This window comes from Condylura cristata, unplaced genomic scaffold (genome assembly GCF_000260355.1).
Source record: "Condylura cristata isolate star-nosed mole 26May11 unplaced genomic scaffold, ConCri1.0 scaffold00021, whole genome shotgun sequence".
Lineage (NCBI taxonomy): Eukaryota > Metazoa > Chordata > Mammalia > Eulipotyphla > Talpidae > Condylura > Condylura cristata.
In genome coordinates, this window is record NW_004567122.1 from 4556661 (window position 1) to 4573977 (window position 17317).

General features: G+C 41.0%; 1 pseudogene; it reads left to right on the forward strand.

Moving 5' to 3' along the window:
• The window catches only part of LOC101623269, a 16750-nt pseudogene extending 1845 nt beyond the window's left edge, over positions 1 to 14905 (forward strand).
• The last annotated feature ends 2412 nt before the right edge of the window (positions 14906 to 17317 follow it).

A 17317-nucleotide genomic window follows, 5' to 3' on the forward strand; every position in this document is an offset into this window, starting at 1 on the left:
TGAGATCCACCATGACAGGGAATTCAGCATAGTTAGTTTGTGGGCATTGGGGTCATTGTGTCTCTCTGCGGTTCACTCCGACCTGAAAGCCTGTCTCTAAATTTAGATTTTATTCTCGCTGCTGTTTCTTCACCCAGTGAAGAGTGAGAGGAAGTAGTTGTGATAGAAGAGCACGGCCAGGGCTCAGAGAGCTCTGGAACTCACCCTGGGTATGTTGTTGACCAGCATGGCTCTCTGGTCCTCAGTTTTCCTGGGTAGGTAGGTTTTAATATTTTCTCTGAGAGTCTCTACGATGAGCCCTTGGGCACACAAAGGTATAGTGAGAGCTCCTTGAATGCTCTTAGGTCTTATGTCACCGTAAGAATGAATCTCCATGAATTTGCTCTGGCCAGTCACTGGTGAAGGCACTGTGCTAATTCTCAGTCATAACCCTCCCCTCCCCCCACACATTATGGACTTGGGTCACATTTCTAAATACACTGTAAGCATATCTTCCAGTGATTGAGACACTGTCACCCCCCTCTCACCTGTTCCCACCAAGCAGGTATCTAAGTGTCTGCACATTTCCTCTCAATAAGTTGCAGTGTGGGCTGGGCAGTTAATTCTCAGTTTTGTCTATAGAACATGTTCTCACAGACCCAGGTCTTCAGAAGCATAAAGGTTAATCTGCCAGCATACAAGAATATTGCCATCATTTCTGGAGTTAAGTATAGTGAGTGCACCTTGAAGGCAAACTGTTCTCTTTGGAGAACGGAGTTGGAGTTGGTTCCTCCCTCTGCCCCTTTACTTTCTGTCTTCCTCTTATAGCACTTGCTAGCCAGTGTTGTTGCTCAGGGGCTACACTGAGTTGTTAAGCTTAGTGCCTGTACTTAACTGTCCTGCCAGACACACTGTAGTTCTTCATACCACATATGTTGACTGAATGAATGCATGAAGGTAAGTTGCTTACCTGGGACAGGCAGTAAGTCAGTGATAAAATACAGATTAGTGTTGATTTGGTGATTAAAGACTGCGGCAGTCTTCTCCAGATCACTGAAACGGACCTCTGAGATTGGGCTTGATTGGATAGACAGATGGGTGAGCTGAAAAAGTAACTGAAATAAGTGACTGACCTTGGAGCAGGAAGCATAGCATGGAGACCAGAGGTGAACGACTGTGGAAAAGTAGTTTGGGAGCTGAAACGGCCCTGGTGCTATGGCAGACTAGCTGCAGCTCTGGGAAATATCTCTTTCAGAGCCATGAACTTCAGACTCTGCAAATAAATCACTGAGAATTATTTATTCCTCTGTGTCTTTAGACTTTTTTTTTTTTTGTTCCTTTTGCCACTATATAGTAAGAGCAGACTCCTAGGTAAGACATTCCTATCTTTCTCAAATGTTTTCACAAGTGATCAGCTCAGAAACATTACTTCTTTTTTCAAAACCAGACAAAATGGATGGCTTATCTCTAATGGCTTTGGGAATAATAATGTGCTGTGACTTCCTCTTTGCAATGATTCTTCACAGCAAATAGACAAAGAATGTTTAGGTGCCAACTCATGAAGAAGACCCTTCTCAAAAGTGGTAGCTCAGTGGGCATCTAGAAATGAGCAATCCAAGAGACTTTTATTAGGATGATGTTCTAGTAGGAGCAGAGAAAACTTCTATCCTGCTACTTGAATTCTACTCGCCCCTCCCCCCAAGTTCAAACATGTCACCAGGTTGAAAAACACAGGGAGAGAGAGATTAATCATCAGTAAAGCACACCCTTTGGCCCCTCCCTTGGTCCTCTGAAATTTGAGTGAGTAAAAAACATGTAACATTTAATCAGAGGGGTTGATTTCCCCCATTAACATATGTTTGCCTTTTCCTTTCTCTGATGCTTTTTGGAAGAGGGGGGAAAAGTGACTTTTTGGCTTCACTCATGTCTAGTCAACTTTTATCCTCTCCTTCTCCCTTTTCAATCTCTGGGGTGTATTTGGGAGACAAATCCACCCCCACACACTCTTCTGGCATTCATTATTTTCTTTACGATACTATTGGTTTCAGAAACCCATTTCAACAAATGACAGTTATGTTAGAAAGGCCTGTACTATGTCTTTTCAGATGCTTTTTGGCTTCTCACACCACCTTCCCTGTGTCCACTGAGGACTTGCTCCTTTCTTGCATCTTGTACTGGTCAGTTGTTGGGTAGCTGTCATCTCAGTTGACTAAGAGTATTCGTTCCAACAAAGATATACGAGTGGTTTGAGCTGCCTCCTTTTCTTTATTCTTATCTTTCTTCCTTCTTTATTTCTGAGTCTGTCATCTCCCTCTTCTCCTTTCTCAACTGATCCTCAGGACTTAGATTAGGTGTTAAAATGACAAAGACAGATAAGGAAAAGCAAATCTTAGTTCTGAGGGGATTGATAAACACCCTGAACCCTTAGTTCCCTGGCACTGGACTGAGCGTTTGAGAAAATGTGGAACCAGGCAGGAAGGTCAGAAACACCCCATAGCTAGGGGTGGAGAGGGCATTGTTCCTGCAGGAGGAGCAAGGAGTTCTCTAAGCAGACTGTTCAGGGTTGGGTGGGAAGGATAGTCAAGGCAGCAGACTGATAAAAAAAGATAAAAAAAGGAAAGAAGTGTGAAGACATGGGAACTGGAATAAAATACAGGGTTTAATCACCGTTGGAGCTCAGACGATTTGTGAGGCTAGTCAAGAGTTTAGACTTTAGACTTACAGTCGCTTTGCCTCTTAGGACTGAGCAATGAACCTGCCTGGGTAGTGTGAAAACAGAAGAAGGGGATAGAAAGGATGTGCTGCAGATGTCAGGCAAGAAACGAGCAAGACCTCCATGAAAGCAGTGGGCAAGGGGTGAGGACGAGATGAACCTGAGGCACATTTGGGGGTCTAATCAAAAGGGATGATTAGATTGGGGGTGGTGTTGTGTCCAGCCAGCCAGTTTTCTGTCTTGTGACCCCATGTGTTCACAGACCTAGTAACACCGGAGGTGGAAGAGGTTTGGGGAAGGGAAGATGGGGAGAAATTCTTGGCAGTAAGTCAGACTGTCACGTGAAGCTAATGAATCACTTTGCCAGTGGAAGCTGCTGCTAGAAAGAACCAGGAGAGATAGTTAAACCCGCATAGATATTCTGACCTGTTGGTGGGGGGCTGTGAGGCTGTTAGAACACGCAGTTGACAGCACCTTTTAGATGGCAGGTTGAGAAGGGGGTGAGGAGAACCAGACCAACTCATTCTTTTCCAATGTACCAAGACTTTCCAGCAGAGTGATGATCATTGCAAAAATGCTTCTAAAACTGCTAAATGCTTTAAATACTGATACTCAAAACTCCAGTAGAAAAGACAACAACCGAACAATTTAACAATTAGAAAAAAATTATAGTAGCACTCATAGAGCTTGCACCTTGTGTCGGGGTGAATTATTGCTGTTATTAATATATATATATATATAAGGAATTTTATTTATTTATGCATACAGAACTGGGTTGCAGTCCAGAGTGCATGGGGCGGTGAGAGGATTCACCAGGGACAGAGTGGGGAGCAGGACAGGCAAATCGATGAAGTACACTGCTGAGGGGAGTAGCGGGCGGGTCAGGAGAGGTCTGCTGCGCCATGTGGGGCTTGGGATGGAACTCGCACAGAAGCAGCTGCAGCGAGCTTGGAGTGCTGTGCTCTAACCTGCTGTGCCATCAGGGAGGGTCCTGTTATTAATTCATATATTTCTAAAACTGTGATAGCCTCTTTTAAGCTTCATTTTAATAGTCACGTGAGCTCCTCATTTACAGAATATTGTGCTACTAACAACATAGAAGAAAGACAGCCAAGTCAATAGCTCAGGACCACAGACTGTCCTCAGACTGCAAAGGATTTTGGATTTTAGCTCCTTTAGAATGACATACAGTGCTAGGTGCATTATCTAGCTAATTTGGCATGTCTCCAGGGATTGGTTTTCAGATTACTCTGGGTTTATGCTGAACTGGCTCTTCTCTCCAAGGATTTCTACGAGCGCTCATCTGCGTGTGTGGGATTCCAGTTTGGAGGGTGCTGTTCCGTGCTTAAGTCAATTGCATTGTCTGGTATGAACAGAGACCTTTCTACAATGCAGCGCTCCCAAGTGACTTTTCTGTGTGACTTTCCTAGTTACCCAATAGCTTTTCCCCGACCAAAAATGTTGTGCCTATGAAGCATTTTTATTTTTAGATTTCAGGTTTAAACTAGCCTTATAAGCTGCCTTCATTTCAACTTTTGGAAATTTTAAATTTCACTTTAGAAGTTAACCATAGCATTAAATATTACTAGATTTAATTGTAATTGATCTGTAAGAAGTGTTGTAGATTCATTTACATACCCAAGAAAAGCAGCTTTATCTGAATTATGATTTCAAGTATTGTTAAATTAGGTAAGGTTTCTAAAGCATGTGTTCACAGATTCGTTGCTTTTTAACACACCTTCTTTTGCATTAAACATTAATATGAAATAAATATGACTTCATCATGGATACCCTAATGATTTTTTTCTTTTGGCAGACGTAGATGCAAGGTTTATTTCTTAGACTATGTTATTAATTTTGTGTCCTCATAGAAGGTAGCCAGTTTTATTTTGAGATTGGTTTATTTTCCCTGGACATTTGGGATGAATAGCTCAGCATAACAAATTATTCTATATGCTCTAGTTTCAAGTGTTTAAAGTGGAATCCAAGTTTTAACATCAGGAACCAATTAAATGATAGTTAGATCTGACTGAAAAATTAATGGTCCAGAACAGAAACTGTGTAGCATTTTTTTTAAAAGCTTTTTTTCCCTCCAGATTTCTGTTTTAAATAAAAAGCTGGATGGTTCCCAGTAAAATGCGAAGTGTCATTTTTTTTTTTAAAAAGCCAGTTGAATATAAATGGAACCCCACCCAGACTTAAAAATCACTTGAAGATTGCTTCCTTGGTGGACTCCTACACCCAAGGTGTTTACCAGCCCTCACGGGCTCTTACGACAGGCTATGAAGCACCAAGCACTGTGGAGCAATGAAGGGTTGAAATGCTACTGGGATTCTCCCTTTAAACTCTGATGTACCCTTTAAACATGATCATTCCTCAGCAACCATGGCGATCCTTTACGCCATGGCGGTAGCCTCTGTGTTTTGCTCTAGAAATCAATCAGACTCATGTTACTATTTTGTGCTAATGATAAATAAATCAGGAGAGGGAAGTGTCGGTGTTCGCCCTACTGATCTAACTTGTTAATGTCCCTTGACAGTACACGGTGGCCTTGGATTAGAGGCCAGTGGCAGGGTTTGGCTTGGAGCGTTTGGAGGTGGCTTCAAGCGACCCGTGAGGAAAGCCGGTATAGTACCTTTAATCTGGCTCTAATTCAAACCGATCAGTCATCACTTAGCCCCCTGTACTTATTCTGTCAGTCTTTTTGCCAAGAAAGATTTCATGGGTAGCAGTATCAGAAGCACTTTTGTAATTAAATTATTGTCGCTTTACTGGAAAATCTCCTTACATTTGCAAAGGCTGAGTTTGTCTCCTTCCCCCACCCGCTCCTGGCTGCGGTCTCCAGGACTTCACTGGCTGTGTGTCTTTCCATTTCCCAGCCTCACGCCTCCTCACCGCAGTGTTCTTTTGGTGGGGTTAGTCAAGCCAGCATTTTCCAAGGACAGTCTGTATCTCTCCATGATGACAAGAAGTCCTTTGATCAATAAATCAAAAGAACAATGATACTTTCTTTAGGCCCTTTTTCAGACAACTGAGGCAAGAGATTCTGTGATAACGCACAGTTTGTGTTTCCAAATGGAGCTATATTATTTGGACATTTTTCTGAGGGTATGTAAGGAATAGATTTATGATATGAATTGTACCCTTTCCCAGCCTGCCACTCCCTTCACGGAGTTCTACTGTATCTTACCCCACATTGCAGGTCTTTGGGGTCTTGCTTTAGTTATTATCTGTTCATAAAGGATTATATGGCCCATGGAATATATTAGGCCTATATATGCTATGGAATATTACCCAGCCATTAAAAAGAGATGAAGTGCTATCGGTTGGGCCAAAAATAGATGGCCCTTAGAGTGATTATGCTCAGTAAGTAAAAGATGATTACAGGATGGCTTTAGCCACTTGTGGCAAACTACAACAAAAATAGCTCTTAGACTCTGGAAGTAGTAGGGGAAAGGGATGTCTGAGTGACATGATTGGGCTGGAGCTTTGGTGCAGGATGAATGAGGTTCATGCACACAGGAGGTGTGAAGTTGTGCATCTAGTTTCATAAATGAATGACAGGTCTGTAAAATTTGATTGCAAAAAAAGGTGTTTCTGTTCTTTGTCTCCTGGGGTTACAGCTACCCTCCTGCCTTTCCTCAGGGAGGCAGGTCCCAGCTGGCAGGCTGCATTTCTTAGGCCACCACACAGCTAGATTCTGCCTGGGTTTTGGGCACTAGGAAACAATGGCAGGAGAAGGGAAGGCAGGAGGGAGGAAGCCAGTATTTCTCTGCTCTCCGTTTTCTGGTGACTGCACAGCCTTAGTGACTATGGCAGCTGGGCTGGCTCTGGTGATTTCAGCTCCTAGGTGACACTGTTCTCTGGGCTCTGACAGGAGGTCAGCTGTCACTTGTGAAAATGCATCCTCAGTTGGTTACTTCTGTGTGAACGTTAGCAGATATTACATAAGCCTGGGAGGTCTAGCCACTGCACCCTGGTTGTCCCTAAGGGTCGCCAATGTCGGTGCCATTTGTCTTTCACCAGAGAACCAACCTGAACTACCTCCCTTTGTTCGTCCAGCATAGGACTGGATGCTTTTGTTATTTTCTGTGTTCCACTTTCCCTAGCTTGCTTTCTCAGCACTTCCATCACCTTTGTAACCAGATTCTTACGGGGTACTGTCAGGCCAGAGCCAGAACATGGGAAAGGTCTGAGTGTATTTTAATTGTGCCTTAATTTTCACCGTCCTGTAAGTTGGAGACCTGCTGGGACACACAAAGTGGCCAGATTCTCTCAGTACCCTCAGATTCTTGTACTTCAATGTGCTTTTGCTCATTTTTACAATGAGCCGAAGATCAGCTCAGACTTAACATAGATTCTTTTCTCCCTTCTCTCATCTTTATAACTCTTCTTCGATCGTGCTTTACTGGAGAATGAGATGGAGGAGGAATCTGGCTGACATCAAATTATGAATATTGGTTTAAGTTCTTAACAAGCTTGCATTTCACATACATAGCTAACCCACAAAAGCCACTGGATTTTCCAGTGGGTTAGTTTCAAATCTACCAGAATGAGGGATTTCAGCACGGGATCTTCATCCTCATTTTCTCCTATGGATTGGGCCTGGCAGGCGGGCAGCAGTCAAAGGGTCAGCTGCCTATGGTTGGGAAGGGAGTCCTCTAATAGCTCGGCACACACAGATTGCTGAGCTTGAAGTTTCGTAGCAAGTCTGATCTGCCCCACACATTGTCCTGTGTTTAATCAGGACAGTAAAATGTGTGCTGGGGGAAAAAACTATGTGCGTGAGTTTTATTGGGCTAAATTAGAGAGACTTTTACATAACTGGACTAAATACTTCTCTCCACAAGAATTCCAGAACTTTTGAGCTAGGGAGGATCTTAAAAATCTTTTGATCCAGTGCTTTTATTTTGTACATAAGGAAACTCAGGCCCTGGCAGGTCAGGATCAGCTGGCTAGTAGCAAAAGGAAGATTAAAATGGGGAATGGTTTTCATCCTGTTACCTTTCAACAATGACTTGCTACCTGTCACTTTACACACCGTAGCTCTCAAGCCTCATCTTCTTTCTTGTATCTTGTCCTTAAACCTGGCAGATCTGACCCAGATTCAGTGTGGTCTAGATAGAAGTGCAGAGGGCACATTGTGTTTGAAGACTGGGTAATGGACATAGGTATACTTGACAAGGGGGAGGAGGGAGGAAGTGCAGCTCCAGGAAGCAGCAGATTTAAGTCCCTGCTCTTTGCTAGACAGAGGAGACACCTTATGCATCCTGCAGGCACATGTGTTAGCAGAGGTGGTGTGTGTGGCAGTGAAGACGGAGACACTGGGTGAAGAGTAAATGAACAGTGGCATGTAACAGCAACAACCAGATGTATTGTTGCTCTTCTCTGCAAATAGTAATTTAGGCTCTAAAGAGGCTTCTGACATTTAGGTGGTTAACATGTCCTCTGTATACCTTTCCAAGGACCTAATACTGTAACCATCCTTTATAATTAATTACCTATATTTAAATATCTTAAATCTCCTACCCTGAGAAATCTGCTCATAAGGGGAATGTATCTTTTTATAGGTGTAAAGAAACAGATATTTGAGACTTAAGCGATTGCCATTATTTCTGATTAGTTTTTCTTTTACATTATACACACACACACACACACACACACACGCAACCTAGACTATTACCTCACTGCAAAATACCTCACAGTGAAATATTTATAGTTAAAATTTTCCACGTCTTTCTATGTCATGGGTCTCAATTAGGTATTCTGTTCTCATTCGGTAAAAGCCCCTCACAAAATAAATGTCATTCTATTATAATAAGTTTCAGTATCTACTGACCTTACCTGGATTTTGGAGGGTGAGTTGGCTGTGAAAGATTCAACACCTCTTTATCCTTCTCTTGAGACATTAATTACTCATTAAATTTTCTTTTTATCCTTTTTGCTACATTGCAAAACTTCCAAAGATAAAGATTTTTGAAAAATGAGAAATTGGTAGAGAGATCTGTAAGTGTTCCTTTAAACTTAAAACTACAGATCACCAAATGAGTAAGATGTAATGCAGATTTTTTTTTTGGTCTTTATTTCAACTGGCTATAACTAGATCAGATTGAAATTGGATATTCCGAGTTTCATCCCGAAGCAAATTTCTGTAGTTGAATTATAAGCCCCTGAAAAACGGGGTTTATGATGAAAATGTTGAAAGACTCTCAACTTTGGGACAAGGCACAACTATAATTTTACAGGCATTAGGCGCCTCAAATAACTTTGTATGAAGATTACTCTGGGATTTATCCCCCGTTTTGTATAAAATGCTTAATGTTGAACTACATTTTATGCACACAAAAAGACTTATTTCATAAGACAGGAAGCTCAAGGAGTTTCGTTCCAATATTCAACAACACCATTGCTAAAGGGTCCTCTGCTTCTCCTCCCATAATTGAGTCATCTTAAGTGATATTTGAAAGGAAATATCACTTTGCTAAACTTACATGTAATGATGACACATGGCAGAGCAAGTTCCAGTGTCACACCGAATGCGTGGTGGCCTGTATTTGGTGTCACGGAACTGATGTGATGGGTCATAATATTATCTTCCTGTTTTGTTCCATAGCAGCACAGATAATCAGTTTTTGGTTTCGCATTTTGTTTATAAAGAGAAGTAACTAAAGAGCTTATCTTTTAGTGTAAAGTGAAATAACTAATAATAATAATAATAATAATAAAAACTTGATTTAATGGAGAAACCCTGGTGCTGAGTAACCCTTAACTGCCTTCTTTGTTAATTCCCCTTCTTCAGTGTAGCTAGATCCCAAGTCCTAGTCCCCAAGAATGTTTCCTCTTTCTGTATAACTTTACTCCCACCTCCCTGGAGGTGACACCTTCATTTATATTGCTCGTTCTGTTAAGGGGAAGGATGTCCTAAAGGAACTATTCAGAGTTTTGTAGACTCCACCCCCTACTCCAGTGATTGGAAACTACAGTTCCCAGCAGTACCAAGGAGAGAACTGCGAAGACCCAAGAGTGGAGCTAAGCAGGCATTCTGGGACTTCAGGGGATAAATAGGGAGGGACTTTCAACGGCTCTTGGGAGGCAACAGCTCTCTCTCTTGGGCAATGGCTCTCTAGGGACCGTGTGACTGGGGGCTATTAGTTTACTCTCTAGGGACTGTGTGACTGGGGCCTATCAGTTTGTTACTAGAGCTCTACAAGTCAGCCGAGCTGAAAAGATATTCTAGTTACCTTGTATCTCTCTCTCTTTCCCTGGGTTGTTCCTTTTCCTTTCCCCTTTTTGTAAATAAGCCTATTATTGACCCTTTTGTGTGTGCCTGTAGTACAACTAAATTTTAAGCACACGGGTGAGGACCCACAGACAGGCATCCTAGTTCACAGTGGAGTGCCCTATAACAGTTCCATCTTCATTTTCAAATCAGGACCATTTATCTCTCTTCCCAGTCTTTATTCGACAGATTGAAGCATTTTAGCATTCACCTTGTCTAAAGTCTCACTCATATACTTTTATCCCTTTCTACCAACTTTCCCCTCAAGTTTCACATCTATACATGATTACTTACACAACACACACACACAAACACAAACATGCACATTTACTCAATAGAATTATGCAGGCAAACCAAACTGACCATACTTACCAAAAGATAGAAGAACGTAGTAAAACATGACTGAAATTAATTGAGGAATAATTCTAATATCAAGTGAAACCTGACATGCCAGTTTGAACGCCAATAGGGAACTCTATGAAAGGTAGTTTTCTAGTCTTTCTTAGAAAGAATTTTGCAAAGCTTCCATGACAAAAATAACATTTGGTATGGAATTTAAGTAAGTAGAGAGAGGTTTACACACACACACACACACACACACACACACACACACGCAATTATATGCACATGTATGCATGCGATGTGAGTATATATTATATGTATGCATGTGTATACTAAGGGGGTAGTCTTCCTAAGTTAATTGTCAAACAGCAGGCTCCCTGGAAGTTTTTACGAGTGTACTTTCTGCCTCTTCAATCCAAGGTACTGGAGTTCTTTCTCCTGCAATTATGTTATTGCCCTGTGGCTTTTCCCTTCTACATCTCTGCACAGAGAAAGCCACAGCCTCATGAACATACAAGGTGTATCCTCTATCTGTGATATGGCTGATTCTCATTATTCACGGATTCTGTCATGTGAATTTGCTTACTTGATAGTAAGTGTTTATATTTCCAAGTCCATACTTGTGGTATTTATGGTCAGTCAGTGACAAGCATAGAGTGACAGAAGGTTGACTTGCTCAACAGGCATGTACCTGGCTGAGCTTGAACAAGGTTCTTTGCCTTCAAATGGTTTCTGTTCTCATACTGTAACCAAAAGTCTATTTGGCAATCTTTTTAATGCTGTGTTTTTAAATTTTTTTGTACTGATACTGGTGATTTTGCAGTTTAACATGACTTCTGCCCATAGTCCTGAAGATCTGTGTGGTGTTCCTAGGGTTCGAGGCTGTGATGTGCTTTACATAGAGGAAATTATGTGTTAGAAGAGCAGCACTGGGGAGTGAGTAGATTAGTCATGAGGTCATGTTAGTCAACCAAAATACATATACTAAATAAGACTTTAAACAGAAACACACAAGACAAAGTTTACATATCCATCAGTTGTTGAAAATATCATGGCTAGGGCCTTGCAGGGACCTAAATTTGTACTACTTTTAGAAGCAGTGATTCTGTATTCACTAAAACACTATTCACAGTGACTCAATAGGACTTAACTCCAGTGAGTAAGGAGAATGGACTGTTGATAGATGATGTTCTATCACAAATCAACAGTAACATTACATTAGTGTAATGCAGCTTAGTTGATTCATCAGATTCTAAACACACCTGTTCTCTGTATTACCCTTTATTCTCCGGTCCTTTGTGTGTTCTGATCCTTTCCTAACATCTTTCAGTTCACCTTCATGCCTCTGTCTTAGCACCTTAGTAAAGAAGGAAGCAAGGCTCTTTCTCTCTGGATCCCAGGCTTTGTTGATGAGCAGAGAGATTCTTTCTGTGACACCTCAGACTCTTGTTTTGTGCACCTGAAGAATCTTGTAACTTCTGTCTCTTGCACTTGACGTATCTTGTAACTTCTGTCCCTCATTCTTTTGTACACAGAGACCCTTCTCATCTCATCTCTGTATTCCTCCTTCCAACTTTTAAACTTGCTGCTTTTCTTTCTTTTTAAATTTTTTTTATATTATTATGTTACCTCATTCTTCATTTTGTACATTTTTTCCCGGTCTTGGTTGTAATCCCCTGGACTTCCCACCATCACCCCTGTACCATCACCATATTCCCGGGTGCTCTTCCTGCCCCTGTTTTGAGTGAATTTCCCCTCTTTACCCCCTATAGAATGTCTCTCGCTTACAGTTGTTTGTTGATTTTTATTTTTACTTTATTGCAATTGCCACCTTCTTCTTCTTCTTTTTTTTTTCCTGATCCCTTACATTCCTACTGTGAGTGAAACTGTCTGGTATTTTTCATTTACTTTCTGGCTTATTTCACTAAGCATGATCCCATCCAGTGCCGTTCTTGTTGCCACAAATGGCATGAGTTTATCTTTTTGATTGCTGAGTAATATTCCATTGTCTATATGTACCACATCTTCTTGATCCAGTCATCTAATTTTGGGCATTTGGGTTGATTCCATGTATTTCCTGTTGTAAATAGTGCAGCAATGGATGTAAGGGTACAGTTGCCCTTTAGAATTAATTTGTGCTCTTTGGGTAGATACCTAGAAGTGAATTGCTGGATCATACGGAAGCTCCATTTTTAGCAGTTTGAGAAACATCTAAACAGCTTTCCATTGTGGTTGGACCAGTTTGCATCCCCACCAGCAGTGTAGGAGAGTTCCTTTTTCTCCACACCCTCACCAACAGTTATTGTTGCTTGTTTTTTTTTTTTTTAATATGTGCCATTCTCACTGGTATTAGATGATATCTCACTGTAGTTTTTATTTGTGTTTCCTTTATTACAAGGTGAAGTTGAACTTTTTTATATGCCTGTTGGCCATCTGCATTTCCTTTTTGGAGAAGTGTCTTTTTAGCTTTTCTACCCATTTTTTGATGGGGGCTGTTCACTTTAATTTTGTTGAGTTTCATCAGCTCTTTGTATATCTTTGTGATCAGTCCTTTATCATTAGTATTTTGCAATACTCCCAATGAGTGGGGGTCTCTCTTTGTTTTGTGTAATGTCTCTTTTGCTGTACAGAAGCTCTTTAATTTGATGCAGTCCCAACTGTTTATGCTTTCCTGCACTATCCTTGCTTTGGGTGCTGTATCTTTAAAGATAATACTAAAGTGTATGTTATGAAGTGTTTTAATATTTTCTTCTATATATTTTATGTAAACCTGTTGCTTTTCTTGGCCACCTCCCTTCTCCCAACTCCACCATCATATTTTTCTTTTCCATTTTTTAAACATATTTCTACATTATTCTCCTTCCTTTTACTTGCTCAGTCCCTCTGTCAGAACTTCCACATACCTGGGAATTGAAACTACGCAGGCCCTGAGACAATCCCATTTATCTGTCCCTGTCTTTCCTTTATGGTGTACATGGACTGATCATGTAAGTGAGCATTTATGCTTCATGATACTGCTTTGAATTTACTTACTGAAGGCTATTCACATTGGAGATATTCCTCTTTCTTAGATGACCTGTGGGTTTTATGTGTGATGGTTGGCTGGTCTCCACGGGTGTCTGACTATTATTATGCCTCCCTTAAAGGGGCAGGGTCAGAGTCCTGATTATTAAAAAAGTGTCTGGTCAAAGCCTTGCTCAGACTTCCAGACTATCTCTTGAAAACGTGATGGCCAACATAGGGCTTACATGTCTCTTCTTCCATGTTCTGTCAGTAGCTTTTGCCTGGGAATAGAGATATGACTTCCTGTGCTTTCCCCACAATAGCAGGCTTTTGTTGCCACCTTCTCCCAGTAGTAGTGGATTTTCACTACCTCCTCCTCTCCCACACTTAGACTTTCGCATCACGTGAGAGCAGGATGGAGATGGAGTTGGGTTTTGTGTGTGTACTCTCCCAGATGTTAGACCATGCCCAGTCTTTTGAGCCATCATTTGATGATAACAGAAGTACTGGAAAGTGAATGTACACTCTCCTGAGCAGCCAGAATTAGCACCCCCATGGCATGTGCTTAGCCTTTAAGAAATTGTAAAAAATTTCAGTTTTATCCTTACCCTCTTTTTGCAGACCTTTCTTCCTTCTATTCTCTGCCATAAATTAAACAATTTATTCCTCTCCACAGGGGTTTAACACTCTTGGATTTACTTCACCCAGTTGTCTTGTGCCTTCAGCTTCTGGTGGGTTCAAGAAAAGTTACGATTTTGTCAGTTATTAGTTTTTTTCTTGTTGTTAAAGTAGGAGTGATGTTTTCTTGTAGCATTTTCAATCCTAAGGTGGCAGAACTCTTTGTCATGTGCTGTTGAGAATGTCAGTAGGAACGAGAGTAAGGTTTCTTAGCAAACATCAAGTTCTTCCATAGAAAACAGAGATTTTGTATTGGGAGGTTGGAATTGATGCCCAATTCTGTCAGCACCTGAATGTAAAGCATATCCTTGCTAATAAACAGCTATTCTTGTTGTACTAATTTTTCCTTTGAATCAAAAGATCCTACCTGGAAAATATGGTAACTTTTTTTCCCAAGCCAGTGAGAATTAAATCTGTTACTGTCAGGGAGGAGTTAATATATTGTCATTTCCATATATTTAGCACTTTGAGTTCATTTTGAAATTTTAGCGGCACTTTGCTGCATTAGTGGTATTTGGTTACTTCATCTTTTGCCCTCCTTGGTTTCCAGGTTTTTAAAGGGAGTGCAATACTAGTAATACCTCTTCAAAGAGGTATTCTGCCAGTGCGGAAAAATATCTGCCGTGGGTAAAAGTTCCTGAAGATTTGCAAGATCCTGAGGTGTTTCAAGTCCAGACGCTATTGCTGGAAGCCATATTTGGCCTACATGGATCTGGAATCCCAAGTTTTGAGAATGTGTGTAAGGCCATGCTCGAGCTGTATGTTCTGGAATTCTCTGACCTTACTGAAGTGGTGGTTTATGGCTCTTACTTCGTGCCAGGTGGATGCTTCAGTCTCTGGCCAAGTGCACTGCCAGTGCACAGGAATGAGGAATAATCAAACTTGAGGAAGCCATGAATCCTCTTGACTAGGCCCTGAGATGAAATGAAGCTGTTTGCAATTAACATACTTGGGGGCAGGGTGTAAAGAATTAACAGGCCAGGGCTGGAGAGACTCTAGTCTGGTTTAAACTCTGCTCCAGCCTGATAAGGAAAAACTAGGCATTTTAGGTTCCCTGCCTTTGCCTCTGAGACCTAATGTTACTTTTTCCCCAAATTTGCCAACTAAAGAATAACATTGGGGAAAAAAAAAAAAGACTTGCTTTGAAGATTAGATAGCAGGTAGAACTTGACCCAAAAAGCTCTTATACATTTGTGATGATGATGATCACAATTATTTTGTAGTCATTTACACATAAAAGTAAAAGAATTTTTTTTTGAGAAAACTTAACAAATTATGTACCCAGAAAAAACCAGAAAACTGTGTAAAACTTCACTCTTCCACCTGTGTTCAAATGTACAGTTGAATGGCATTAAGTGCAGTCATATACCTGTGCAAATGTTGTTATTGTAGCTAATCCTCTGAATTTGTATTTTAATTTTTTGGAGAAAAAGTTAATCCATATTTTCTTTTTTCCAGTGTTTTCTTATGTATTGCTCCTTTTCTGCTCTTGGTATTTAAAGAGAGGTCTCACTAGGGTTGCACAGAAGGAGCTTCGTGGTGCTTGGAGGTGTGTTCACACATTGCATTACTCAACAAACCTACCAGCTCAAAGGGAAGACATGACCCTTGTGCTCAGCAAGTGTTCAGCCCAGCTTTAGCTGTGACAGAAATATGTCAGAACCTCAGCAGGCATTTCATACTGACTGTGTGCCTTAGAAGCTGGTCCACTCCTCAGCGTGTGTGAAATTCTCGCCACGTTCAACCTGATGGTAACAAGTCACAAAAGATGAATATCTGGTTTTATTATCCTAAAATAGAGGCTTAATAGCAAGTCATGAAAGTAAAGATTTGATTATAGAGATTAGAAGAATAGAAATTGGGTTTTATAGCAATTGAGTAACTATTAGGAATACTTCAAACACTGTGAAAGAATCCGTAAAATACCAAGGTTTAAAACAAGATCTAGATATGGGCTGAGGATTTTTTCCCAAGGAAAAAAAAATCTTACTTAATTAAGCAACTTTAAAAAATTGTCAGTACAACTGTTTAAATATAGTCTCTCAGGGTTCTAAAAGAACAAATTACAAGGGAAAATTAGTGCTGAGGGCTAAGAAGAAATAAAGGTGTTTCTCAATAATCATGTTTGGATTATATTCAAAATGCAACTCTAATCGCTCCACAATTAAAGAAAGGTTGACTCTCGATTAGTGACCTTTCATGAAAGCTTTTCAAGAGGTTAGATTTGTTAGGAAACATTAAGTGAAATTTTGCAGTGTAAATTTTGCAGCCTGTATTCTGAAAAGTGCACATCGAAAGGTTAGACATGAAGTTACCTGGATATGAGAGCATTAAAATGAATGTGCTCAGTCTGGCAAGACATTTTCACACATGCAGATTCTTTGCAACCTGAGAATATGGGTGTGGTGCATACAATAACCTCACAAGAATGGAGACATGCAGTTTCCCAAGAAAATGTATAGTTTGGTGGGACAGTTGGGAAATCCAACTCTGATACTTTGTTCAAAGATCCACAAGGATCCACAGAGCCCTGGCAACCAAACATGCCTGGAGCCAGGCTGTCTGAGCCCAGACCAGCGGTATTTCCTCTCCCCCAACACCTTCGCCACTTACCAGGACCTTGGGTTCTTCTGGAAGGGGCTGTCTGTTCTCCCCTTCCAACCTGCAGCTGGTTGACCAGCCTTCTCCAGGGCCATACCTGCTTTCTTGTACAGTGTGTGTATGGGGTGCAGGATACAGGGGAGGCACAGGTATCCCGGTCCACCCGCTGGAGCCTTCTGCTGGACATTTTTGCAGTTCTGGTGCCTTGGTCCATGGCAAGATTGCAAGAACTAATAAGCTCTCAATTTTTCCATTTACCATGTTGCTATTTGATCGTTTCATAATCTAAGCATTCCAAATTGCCCTCAGCTGAAACTTGGCTCATGTGTTGGCAACTCTCAGTGCAGTTTTTAATTGTAAATGGTTGGCAATGTTTGATTTATGTGTAAAGACAATAATGTACAGTTTCCATGATCAGATCTTTGACGTGATTCTCAGATAGTTCACTCTCTATTAAGCCGTGACACTCCTGCTCTCCACAGGCTGATAAATGGCATGGGTTGAAGGTGGGTTAGGGTCTGGGAGAAATCTTCCAAATGTGGTTTGGTCTGTATTTCTGTTCAGCATTTCAGAGGGAGATCTGAGACTCAAGTGGTATAAATTCTGTGATGGGAAAACCAGGACTGGTCTGTTGTCAAAATAAGGAAGAATTAAGTGATTTAAGAATATGAAATGGAGATGGCAAAATAGGAACTCACACTTCTTGGCATTATTGGCTGAAC